The sequence below is a fragment of the Ranitomeya variabilis genome, chromosome 6, assembly GCF_051348905.1.
Source record: "Ranitomeya variabilis isolate aRanVar5 chromosome 6, aRanVar5.hap1, whole genome shotgun sequence".
Lineage (NCBI taxonomy): Eukaryota > Metazoa > Chordata > Amphibia > Anura > Dendrobatidae > Ranitomeya > Ranitomeya variabilis.
In genome coordinates this window covers 490795000-490807592 of record NC_135237.1, presented here as the reverse complement: position 1 = coordinate 490807592, position 12593 = coordinate 490795000, and the positions used below count along the sequence as shown (strand labels likewise).

Here is a 12593-nt window from a genome sequence, read left to right as displayed (position 1 = left end):
CGCTGACCACCACTGAGCCATGAATACAGAGGAACATGTGTCTTATTGAGCTTGGCCATTAGACGGGCATGGTTGGCAGGCGGCACTTGGAAGTCAGTTCCTTTTTCCACACATTTGCAATTTTGTTCTTAATAGTCGTAAATGCGATAACAATATCTCTTCTACAACATGGGAAACAAGTTAATTCAGACGCCGGGACACAAGCACTCATTGTCCTGCAGGCAATCCTCACGGACAGATGTTCACAACTGTCTCCAGCTGTTTTACATACTCGCCTTCAGAAGAACTGACACTTGGATATATCTCTGTGTTCCCGAATCTTCTGGCACAGCTCTGGAGGTTGTATGATTGCCTGTGAGTGGCACTAACCATCCATGGTGTCCTGTGCTAAAGTATTAATCCTTTGTATTCCATTTATGACATATCCACAGCTGGGACCTTCATCAGTCTCAAGAACAGGACTCTGAAGCTCTGAGGAGAGGTGGCCACTTATGCGCGGCTTTAATTTCTATGTCCCATTGTGTTCTTCAAGGAATAAACATGAACATCTTTAGACATGTAAAAAAAAATGTTTTTGTATGCTGGCGCAAGTGGGTTGCACAAAAATTCAGCCTGCAATCTTCATTGATTTTTAGATCCCCTGGTTTGTATTCTGCTTCTAGTGTTACTTTGTTTGGTTTCTAGATGTCTACGTGGTAGTAATACACACTGAATGTGGGGCCTGTGTCTCCAGGTTGCTGCTGCCCTCACTAGCTCTCCTGGATCAGCACAGCTCTTTTCCTGTACTGATTTCTCCTACAGCTCATGTCTCCCCTCGTGCTGACACACACTGATGAGGAGGATGGTGTGACCCACTCGTCTCCTGCAGAATCTGCCGTACTTGGGTGTGTTTCCTTGCTATCTCCAGCCTGCATGATTTGCCTTCCCTGAAAACATGGATACTTTTATTTCCCTCTCTCAACCATGTATGACCTTCCTTTCTTTACTGCTATCTCTAAAGGCCGACATACTTGAAAATCTTGGGAATTTGTAAATTTTAGGCTAAGATATAACTTGTATGGGTCTTTTCTAGTTTCAACTCCCCTTTGTTCTCCCAGGAGAAAAGCCACCATTAATGGTTTCTGCCAATGACTTACTCCTTTCTCACCATTCATAACATGCATGTTTGGCCAAAGTGTCCATGTGTATGGGAGAGTTTGGAAATATGGTCATTAGCTGAATGCAGATTAGGATAACAGCGGTCTAAGGTGTATGGAAGCCTAAAATGGGTGATACTAAGGTTCAAAATTATCCCCTTTCCAAAGGTTAAGGAATAACTCCTTAATTGCTGGGGACCTGACCACTGGGACCTCCATCAATTCCAAGAACCTGGACTCTAAAGAGCCCCGTGTGAATGGTGTGGTGGTTGATCATGGACACCTCCGCTCTATTCTTTCTTAATCAAAGTGCCAAAGATTATCTGAACACTGCGCTCCGCTATCTCTGCCAGTCCCATTAAGAATGAATGAAGCGGATGTGGCAATGTTTGACCCTCACTCCATTCTTATGGTGTTCTTCAGAGCCCTGCTTCTGGTGATCGGTGAAGTCCCAGCTGTTGGATCCCCAGCAATCAGGAAGCTATCGCTTAATCATGGATGCCGTTATAACTTCTAAACTTTGTAAAATTCCATTAATAAACAAAAGGAGAGGAAACCCAAGAAATTCTGTGCCAAAGAGAGCGTTCATAGACTGTTGTGTTTCTGTAGCAAACCGCTCTCCGATGTCCTTGAATGTTTATCCACGTTGGATAATTCTTATTTGTTGGCTAAGTCCAAAATGATAAGTCACTGATTTCTTGAGTAGGATCCCAGACCATGGCAACTGCTGCTTAGGACCTGAAATCTCTGTAGTAATATGGCCAAGAGTTATGTAATATGATGTGAGGTGTATGTGGCTTCTAAGTTCCTAGACGTATCTCGATTATCACCTACTACTTTTTCTCCCTCAGGAAGATATTGAATCCTGTCACGATTTAGGCCTCATTCACACGTCAGTATTTTTGTATCCGTGCTCGAGTGCCAAAGCCAGGAGTGGAGCCTACAGGAAAAATAGAATTCAGTGACTGACACCTGTTCGATGTTTTGGAGACACCCCTGGTGTTGGCATACAAACACTCCTGAATCCTACTGAAGTGTGAATGAGGCCTCGGTGTGAATCTACTGTGACTTGAGATGTTGCTGTGACGTTCTCCACACTTGGTAAGGTGTATGGTGGCACTATTGCTCACAAGTCGCTAAGCTATAGATAGTCTATCAAGGTCACATCTGTATATTGTGGAATAAAGTTTTGATAAGAGTTGTTCTGTCTTCCAGCAGAAGAGCGAGTTGCTATGGAAATGTACATCGTTTTACCGCCTGACCAGTTACCGAGAAAATTGCTTAGGAAGGTTAATTATCCAACATCAGAAGAATACTGAGCGAAGTAAAATGGGATAGAAATTAAATTGTACAAACAGCCTTAAGGATGAAACTTTTGGCTTTAAAAAAATAAATAAAAAAATAAACCTACTGGCAAGTGATTGGGTCCAAGAAATGGGTAAAAATGGAGTTGTTCTCTGACTTTGGAGTGCACAAAAGAGTCCTCCAGTGTTTTGGTAGAGGAGCCCAACCAACTCTGATGGAATCCTTCACTAGGGTTTCACTAGTGTTTTTCACGGATATCACTTGGATCTGTGATAGTCTATGGGAACAATCTAGATGTCCGTGATCACCGAAACATGTTCGATTTTGATCCAAGGGTCGAATCAAAATTGGCAATGAATGTCAATGGGTCTGTGAAAATATCGGACCACAGTCAAATGACATCGGCCCGATTTTCACAGAGTGTCAGAAAGAAAAAGTTTATTTTTTAATTTCTCCACGTATAAGAAAAACTGACCAAATTCAGAGTCTGATCAAAATAATCTGTTTTTCTCATATGTAAGAATAACAGACATCTGAATGAGGCCTTAAAATGACTGTATTGGGGTCATTAACACCTGGTGATCTCTCCCCCATTAAGGGCTCCGCCCCACAACTTTATTTTTAATCTGAGTTCTGTCCATAAGAAACAGACCACACTGGGACCAATGTTATTTAGTGGAGCAGTGCAGACGAGCGGGTTTTTTTCTTTTCTTTTTCTGCTTGTAAAATAAAAAAATGCAACTTGCACTTACTTTCTCATGCATTCAAGGCTATGGGTACGCAAAAAAAAAAAAGCTTCCATGCGGATAGCATCCGATTTTTACAGATACACTGTAATTCTTTAATATAGGAAACTAAATGGTGTTGTAGATTATTAATAGCTGAAAAAACAGATTGCATATGGATGACGAGTAAGAAAAAAAATTGTCTGTTTTCTGGATGAAACTCAACAATTTTTTTCTACGCACGTGTGAACCTGGCCTAAGGGAACTTCATAAGCCAGGAAAAAAACATTAATTTAACTCTTTAATTAATAATTTGAGCCACTCAGCAGCCCCACAGATGTCACCTAATAGTTCTCTCATATTTGGTGCCATCTGACATAAGGCGGTCACACTCAGACTGGGAGACCCACTGCCAATCTGTATATTGCGATCCTTCATCGGACTGAGATCTATGGACGTCTGTAAGAGCCTTTAGTCGTCTTAAGATTTATTTTCATTCTTTGATTTCCTGACTTTTATAAAAATTTAAGATATGAAAAACATTTTTAAAATTATTTATTAGGCACTTATCCTCCTTTTGTGAATCTGCTGGATGTCCATATTTGTCACTTACATTTAGGCTGAATTCATAATTGCATAGTATTGGGGAAAAAAAAGACACCTGTCCTTCCATGAGAAATAGACCCTACTTGGAAAAGCAATACCTGGACGGCTCTTCTACTGGTCAGAGCAAACTGCCTTCTAAACTCGCAAAATCCTGGATGGGAGATTTGTATCACCGAGGTAGCTAGACTTTGTGATGTAAAACCCGGCAACAAGGCTCCAGCACTGATAGTGCCGAGAGGGTTTTTAATGGGTCTGGATTTTACGAACAACTGGAAGCACTGTGGTGGGACTGGTCGTTCCCATCCTCCAGTCCAGAAGGTACAACTGATACATGTGGAGCAGCTCAGCTGCCCTTTTATAAGTGGTGTTCAATCTTGATCTAAGACCAAGAAAAATGTGCGTTTATCCAAGCAAGTGAGACCGTACTGCTGTATGGTTTATTTTGTTTATTTCTACCTTTATGTCAGAGAAAGGGCTGTTCATTTTCTTTATGCTGGAAGTTTATGGACTTCAATAAAACTTCCTGTTTGCACCAAGCAACCTCATGCCTATTGTCAGGTCTGGTGAACCACTAGTCAGATCCGATGATGCAATCTGAGCACAGTCTATGTTTCACGAATGTGTGAATTTTTGTTTAGAAGGGCTGATGCTTTACATTAATTTGCACCAGTATCTCATCCATTCATGGTCTGCATTAGGAAGAGGGTATGGGATGCTGGTAAAGTTCATGTTAAAACTGATATCTTAGAAACAAGCAAATTGGATGATCATTCATTAAAAAGATCCCATATATAATAATATTATATCAGTATTAAAGTATCACTGGCATCGTTTTCCTGCTGTTAAATCCTGGCCACAAGAAGAAGACCTTAATCTGCTGTTGTGATGTTCTTCTAACTTTACGCACTGAGATGAATTCCTGGTCTTCTGATCATCTTGTATTTCACCACACTTGGGACATTATAACTATTATAATCTAATTTTTTTCATTTCAGATCAGTGCAAGGTTTCAAGAAAATAAATATGGTGACTGTCAGTGTCTGGGTCAGAGGACGATGTGACCTCCTGAGAAGGGAATGATACTGGACACTCCCAGGTGAGTCTCAAGGTTTCTACAATGTCCTGAGTACAGTTTACAGATGATCTGTGTGGCGGTATTGCCTTGTCTAGTGTAGGCCAGTAATATTCAGGTTTGGTTAATGGACGTTTATTGTGAAATATATAAATTATTTACGTCCATTACTCGATGCTTCTTAGAAAAGCATAGGGGCCGGCTAAGAGGCCAGAGGAACCCAATGTGAGTCATTAGGATCCATCTGGCTCAGTTACCCAAAGACATCATATTAATTTCAGCTTCAGTCAAAGGAGAAGCCATTGTGCCTTTGTGAGCAAAATGTAAGTCTTCTAGTCTTCTAATCGTCTGCTGAGTTGGTGGCGTCTACATTTTCTAAGCCGGCGACTTCTTCTAAGGGTAAGTCTTAGACATCGGGATATCTGTTGAGTTTTTTAAGGAATAGTCACTTCAGAAAAAACACCGCCAACATTTTCCTGAACAGTCTTTTTGGTGTCTATTGCTTCGCTTTTTATGGCGGATTTCTAAGGCTAGGTTCACATTGCGTTAGGGCAATCTGTTTAGCGCTAGCGCTAGCGGATTGCGCTAACGCAATGTTTTTGTAGGGGCCGCGTTTAGGGGTCACGCTAACGTCCCCGCTCTCACAGATCCCCGATCTGCAAGAGCGGGGAACGGACCTCGGGCGCGCCGCGGACGCTGCAAGCAGCGTCCGAGGCGCGCTACAAAAGAACGGCACATCGCTAGCGCGAGCCGAAAAAGGCACGCGCTAGCGATGCGCTGCAGGCGAAATTTACATTGCTGTCAATGGGTGCGCTAACGGACCCGTTGCACGGCGTTAATTGCGACATTTTCGCCGTCAACGCTGTCCGTTAGCGACCACCCACTAACGCAATGTGAACCTAGCCTAAGTTTGATTCCTCTTTTTTATATTAAGCAAATAATAGTGAGCAGCTCCCAAGCGGAATCCGCCTGACGAATGGTCGTCACTCCTTTTTAATCGCTTCTCGGCTTTAAAAGTTCACCGAAATTCAGAAAGACTGAACATACACACTGCAATATCAAATCACTGTAAGAGTCAATGGTTGGGGAGAAACTGGGTCAGGAGTTGGGAAGGAAGTGATTTCTGCAGGGACAAGAGACTTCCTGTTTCTACATGGATCAGAGAAAAGAGAAGTATTAACTGGGCAAAAAGAGCAATTGTAAGTACACAATGCTATGTAATATGATGACTGCAATATATTCAGAGGATAAAAACATTGATGGGAGGAGGAATGCTTTTTTAAGTGAGTTTTGGAGTATACCCTCCTAAAAATATTTATGCACATACCTTTGGGCTCCTAAGGTTTCTAAACGTCTTTTGATGCCTTATTCAGATGTCTGTACTGTTCCTTTAACTATGATCATATCTTTGGCTATGGTGGCCAGAGGTTGGGGACTCAAGTAGGGGCCAGAGTATTTTCTTGGTGGCTTATAGTGCGAGTCACCAGATACATGGTGTTATTATCCATACGTTTAGTTATTGCTAATTTGCTGTGGTGTCCTTTCCTCTGGTGTTGGGGTCCACTTACCATTGGGACACCCCTCCTGAGGGATCACACATACAGCTGTACAGTATTTCATGGACACAGGGCTGATGTCGGAGGAATATGCAGATCATTGTTCACTGAAACCATATGACAAGACACAAAACATAAATCAGAAGGATGCAAAGTTCTTGGAATTGGCCGAGCATTGAGGCGAGAAGTGAATCCAGCACTTTGTTAATAGTCGGTTGGGTTGGCAGGCTATTGCGTACAGTTCTGCTTTTGCTGGAGGCGCACATTTACACACATTTATGAATCTGGGTCAGAGTGTTTAGTAGAGTAAGCGGCGTCCTCTACATTATCCAGCTTCACCTCCAGCTAGATGGCCTCGGCCTCTGCATTGCCTAACTTCATCCAAGACTGGGAAACTCGTACATACAGGGAGGGTATGGGAAAAGTAGAGCTTCAGCCGAGCTGGGGACATCCCGCCAGCACTAGGAGCTTCATTCGCTAATATACTGATTACTGCTATGTTTAGACTTTTTAGCCTCTAAAAACATACATATATTTTTTTTTAAATTTGCTTTTATAGTTGTACAGTGTTGTGCCAGGCCCTCCTTTATTGGTCGCTTCATTCTGTTCTACTTTTCCTCTGATTGTTCCTCTCCTGATTTTGACTTACAAATGATGATGTAAAATACTGAACGTATAGTATTGATGACGAATTTTAAAGATAGGTGGTCAATCTCCTAGTTCTAGAAATTGTGTCTACAAGACGTAATAAAAGGATCTGTTTTTTATGCTTTTCATTAACCCTTACATCACTGTCGGGCCAGGTCTCCACGATTCGTCAGCTGCATGCTTCTGAAAACACGCCCACCTGCTGGGACCAATGGCAGCAGGATTTGCCTGGGAATATCTGCTGTCATTGGTCACTTCATGTGGGCGTGGTTTCAGCTGCATACAATCGCGACTTTGGCAGCCCAGCTTACGGTGGAAATATTATTCCAATTTTTTTTTTTCCATTTTCTGCTGCAGTTGAAATTGTTTCTCCTAAATTCATGTAAATGTATTCCAGTCCTTGTGTCAGACAATAAATATGATTTACTGCATTATATCTAGATGCAGTTATGCTAAAGGAACTCGCAAATTCCCGTATTTTATGACCGATGATGTCGTTCTGCATTATATTACTTGTTCCTCGCTTTGTGAGGCTTCTGAAGTGATGAAGTTGTGATAACAACGGCTGCTTCTCATATTGTCCTTGATGGAGAAATCAGATTTATCCCTCAGGAAATTCCAGCGTTGATAAACTTCAGTAATAAGTTTTGTGTTATCATAAAGGAAAAATAAGAATTTGTTAAAATTTGTGGAAAAAAAATAAAAATAAAAACAAGACCCAAAACGTTATCCTCTAGGGAGGGGGGGTTGTTATCTGTTTCTTATCTACGTTACCCACCTGCATAGACGTCTCGGCAGCACACCGCACTTAACGTCAATGTGCTGCAGACAAAAAAAAATAAGGGGCTAGAAAATCGTATGGATTTCCCGTTATAGCTATAGAAAAACCTGGCTCACAAATCCTGTACAGTCCTTTCACACCTATGGAGATGAGAACTTCTCCTGATCTCCAGGATCCTATCCCAATATGTAGTAGGTGTAATAATAATATTAGCAAATATCTCCAATGAGAAATGTAGTGTAGTTCCTATGATCCATTATGTCGCTTACCCCAAGTGCAGGGCGTTACAATAGCTATCCATGGTAATGACCACTGACCACTAACTGTCACCATATGAGTGGTCGTAACCATGGATACCTAAGTTACTGCAATGCCTGCTCTTGGAGTGACATAGCTATACTACATTTCTAGTTAGCGGTATTTGCTAATATTATTATTATTACACCTACTACATACTGGTATAGGTTCTTGAAGATGTGAATACTCCTTTAAGGACCCCATACATATTAGATTAAGTTTGGCCAAACTTGCCCATTTCAATGGGATTGGCCAGCAGTCTGTATGTCTGGGTGACCTGACTCTCCTCCCCAACAGATATCAGAGGAGAGAAGGATCCGGTCTGCTGAATTTCAGCTGCTGACCCGTTTGTTCTCTGGCGGATATCAAGGAGTCTCATGGAGATCACAGCGGTCGTTTGCAATTGATTAAACTGTTCACGGAACATCTTTAGCTGTGGCTCCGACTCCGTCCAGATGATTAAAATATCATTAATATAGCGGTAGTAGGCCAGAGGCCTGATGGGACATGAGGACAAAAAGTCACTTTCAAGCTTGGCCATGAAAAGATTTGCATACTGTGGGGCCATTTTACTTCCCATTGCTGTGCCAGCCTCCTGTAGATAGATCTTCTTGTCAAATTCAAAGTAATTGCGGGTGAGGATGAATTTTATAAGGTTCACCACAGAATCAGCATCAGTTCCAGTGTTTTCCAGGAAGAATTTGCAGGCATTTAATCCATCCTGGTGTGGGATATTAGGCCATGTGCACACGTTAAGTATTTTTCGCGTTTTTTTAGCGTTTTTTCGCTATAAAAACGTGATAAAAACGCGAAAAAAACGCTTACATATGCCTCCTATTATTTTAAGTGTATTCCGCATTTTTTGTGCAAATGTAGCCTTTTTTTCCGCGAAAAAATCGCATCGCGGAAAAAAAAGCAACATGTTCATTAAAATGCGGAATTGCAGGGGATTCCGCACACCTAGGGGTCCATTGATCTGCTTACTTCCCGCACGGGGCTGTGCCCACCATGCGGGAAGTAAGCAGATTATGTGCGGTTGGTACCCAGGGTGGAGGAGAGGAGACTCTCCTCCACGCACTGGGCACCATATAAGTGGTCAAAAAATAAGAATTAAAATAAAAAATAGCGATATACTCACCCTCGATGTCTTCCCGCCTCCACTGCACGCTGTCGCTTCGGTTCCTGTAGCTGATGTACGCTGAAGGACCTTGCCGATGACGTCACTGTCCTGTGATTGGTCGTGAGCGGTCATGTGACCGGTCATGTGACCGCTCACGTGACCGTGACGTCACGGAAGGCCCTGTGCGCACAGACCAGCTATAGGAAGACGAACGGACGCCGCTGATGAGATGTCTGGGTGAGTATAAGCATTTTTTAATTTTTTTTATTATTTTTAAACATTCTATCTTTTACTATAGATGCGGCATAAGCTGCATCTATAGTAAAAAGTTGGTCACACTTGTCAAACAGTATGTTTGACAAGTGTGACCAACTTGTCAGTCAGTTTTCCAAGCGATGCTACAGATCGCTTAGCATTCTGCAAGCTAATTACGCTTGCAGAATGCTAAAAAAACGCGAAAAAAACGGAAAAAAAAACGCAAAAAAAAAAAATGCGGATTTCTTGCAGAAAATTTCCGGTTTTCTTCAGGAAATTTCTGCAAGAAATCCGCAACGTGTGCACATACCCTTAGAGTACAAAGATTTCACGTCCGTGGTGGCCAGGATGGTTCCTTCTGGTAGAGGACCTATTGCTGATAGTGTATTCAATAGGTCAGTTGTGTCCTGAATGAAGCTGGGTGTATCCTTTACCAGGGGTTTAAGAATACCCTCTACCCATCCAGATACCTGCTCAGTAAGGGTGCCCACACATGAAATAATTGGTCTTTCTGGGTTTCCAGATTTGTGGATTTTGGGAAGCATATAGAATGTCCCTATTCTTGGACTTTCTGGTATACGGTCATCGGCTCTTGTGAATTCGTCAGGCAGACAAGATACCAATTTGTTTAGTTCCTTGTAATAGTCATGTGTAGGATCCGACTCTATTTTTTGTAGTAGCGTGTGTCCATAAGTTTTCTGTTTGCTTCCTTCATATAGTCTGATGTGTTCATCATGACTATTGCACCTCCCTTGTCAGCAGGTTTAATGATGATTTCTTTGTTGGTTTTCAGAGACTGTATGGCCTTTCTCTCCTGGGCACTGATGTTGAATGCTTGTCTCCTGTTAGTATCTGTGATGGTGGATTTTATCAAATGTCTGAAGGAGTCTATATATTTATCCAAATGAGGGTTGTGTCCAGGTGGAGGTGTCCAGTCTGACCTCTTGGTTGTTAGGATCCCTTTTCCTTTAGTCGGAGTGTTTTCTGAATCTTCTGTATCATTGAAATAATATTCCCTGAGGCCAGTCTCCTGAAATAGTGTTCCATATCACTGCAGAGTTCAGTTTTATCCACGGCCTTAGGGTACTGTCACACAGTGGCACTTTTGTCGCTACGACGGTACGATCCGTGACGTTCCAGCGATATCCATACGATATCGCTGTGTCTGACACGCAGCAGCGATCAGGGACCCTGCTGAGAATCGTATTTCGTAGCAGATCGTTTGGAACTTTCTTTCGTCGCTGGATCTCCCGCTGTCATCGTCAGATCGGTGTGTGTGACACCGATCCAACGATGCGTTCGCTTGTAACCAGAGTAAACATCGGGTTACTAAGCGCAGGGCCGCGCTTAGTAACCCGATGTTTACCCTGGTTACCAGCGTAAACGTTAAAAAAAAACAAACAGTACATACTCACATTCCGGTGTCCGTCAGGTCCCTTGCAGTCTGCTTCCCGCTCTGACTGACTGCCGGCCGGAAAGTAAGAGCAGAGCACAGCGGTGACGTCACCGCTGTGATCTGCTTTCACTTTACGGCCGGGAGTCAGTCAGAGCGGGAAGCAGACAGCTAGGGACCTGACGGACACCGGAATGTGAGTATGTACTGTTTGGTGTTTTTTTTACGTTTACGCTGGTAACCAGGGTAAACATCGGGTTACTAAGCGCGGCCCTGCGCTTAGTAACCCGATGTTTACCCTGGTTACCCGGGGCCTTCGGCATCGTTGGTCGCTGGAGAGCGGTCTGTGTGACAGCTCTCCAGCGACCACACAGCGACTTACCAACGATCACGGCCAGGTCGTATCGCTGGTCGTGATCGTTGGAAAGTTGCAGAGTGTGACAGTACCCTAAGTACCGGTAATCCACAATGAGAGTCCTCTGGAAAGCACGGCCAGCTCCACGTTGTTGGGTTTATAATCTGAGAGATTAATGACACAGTTAGATGCTTTTGTGTTTAATGTTTCTTATTGTCTACTTCTTCTCCAGAAGTCTCTGCTGTGAGTTTTAGTAGCCGTTTATTAGATGTGTTAATGTGCAGTATGGCTATTTTCAATTCATCATTTATTTATAATTTGATTTATTTATTAATGATCATTATTTTCCTCATTATCCATTTCTCAGTTTATGCCAGAAGCTCCCAGCCGACAACTTTTTTTCTTATAAAATCTCTCCTGCTTGTACAATGAAAAAAACCCAAAACGTTGATGTTTAAAGGCGCAATAAACATAAACAAGAAGGGTAAGGCCATGTTCACACGATCCTTTTTTTGATCCTTTTTTTTTCAGGTCCTGATTTGGAAAACCCGCAGTGCAAAACTGCACTGCTGATTTTCCTGCAGTTTCTTCTGCAGATTCCTCTGCGGGTTTTCAACAGCACTTTCCTATTGGTGCCTGTTGAAAACAGGAGCTGAATCCGCAGAAAGAAGTGACATAGTACTTCTTTTTTTCTGCAGGCAAATCCTCGCGGATTTGCCTGAGAAAAAAAGGATAGTGGGCACAGCGGTTTTTGTTTTCCATAGAGTAACATTGGACTGTACCCTGCATGGAAAAAGGACCTGAAAAAAAAAGGATCAAAAAAAGGATCGTGTGAACATAGCCTTAAACTATTCCGGAGAGATTTCCTCTACCTGTGTCTGCAGGATTTTCTGCATTTTTCTGACGAAAATTCTGAATTTGTTGAATTCCTGCAGAGAACACAGGATAATATTCTGCTGATCTGTTATGTTTTCACCTAGTTTAGTTTTATACGTTACTAAATGTGAGTTTATGGAGCCTCAATCACCAGCCTTTTTATTTAAAGGGGTTGTCCACTACTCTGAATCCCTATGTTTCCGCTCACTAACATAACCGCTATACTCCCCTCCTTTACCGTCGATGTTCCAGCGGTGTTGGCTCCGGTTCTATAGGGGGCTCGCATGACATTGCTGCAAGCGGTGATTGGCTGCAGGAATTGCATGACATAATATTGTCACATGAGCTGTGTCATGCAATACCTGCAGCCAATCGGTGCTGGTAACAATGTGACAAGAGCCGCAGTAGAGCCTGTGCCAACACCGCTGGAACGTCGTAGTTGAGTATAGCTGGTATTATTTTACTGGG

At 42.6% G+C, this 12593-nt stretch overlaps 1 protein-coding gene across 2 annotated transcripts in view; it reads left to right on the top strand.

Annotated features, from left to right (window-relative positions):
* PAG1 (phosphoprotein membrane anchor with glycosphingolipid microdomains 1) overlaps nucleotides 1-12593 on the top strand; it is a 220462-nt gene that overhangs the window by 140221 nt on the left and 67648 nt on the right. For both annotated transcript variants that reach the window (XM_077270723.1, XM_077270724.1), the window contains exon 3: nucleotides 4768-4868. The gene's annotated coding sequence lies outside the window, so the exon portion shown is untranslated. The remainder of the gene's footprint in view (nucleotides 1-4767; nucleotides 4869-12593) is intronic.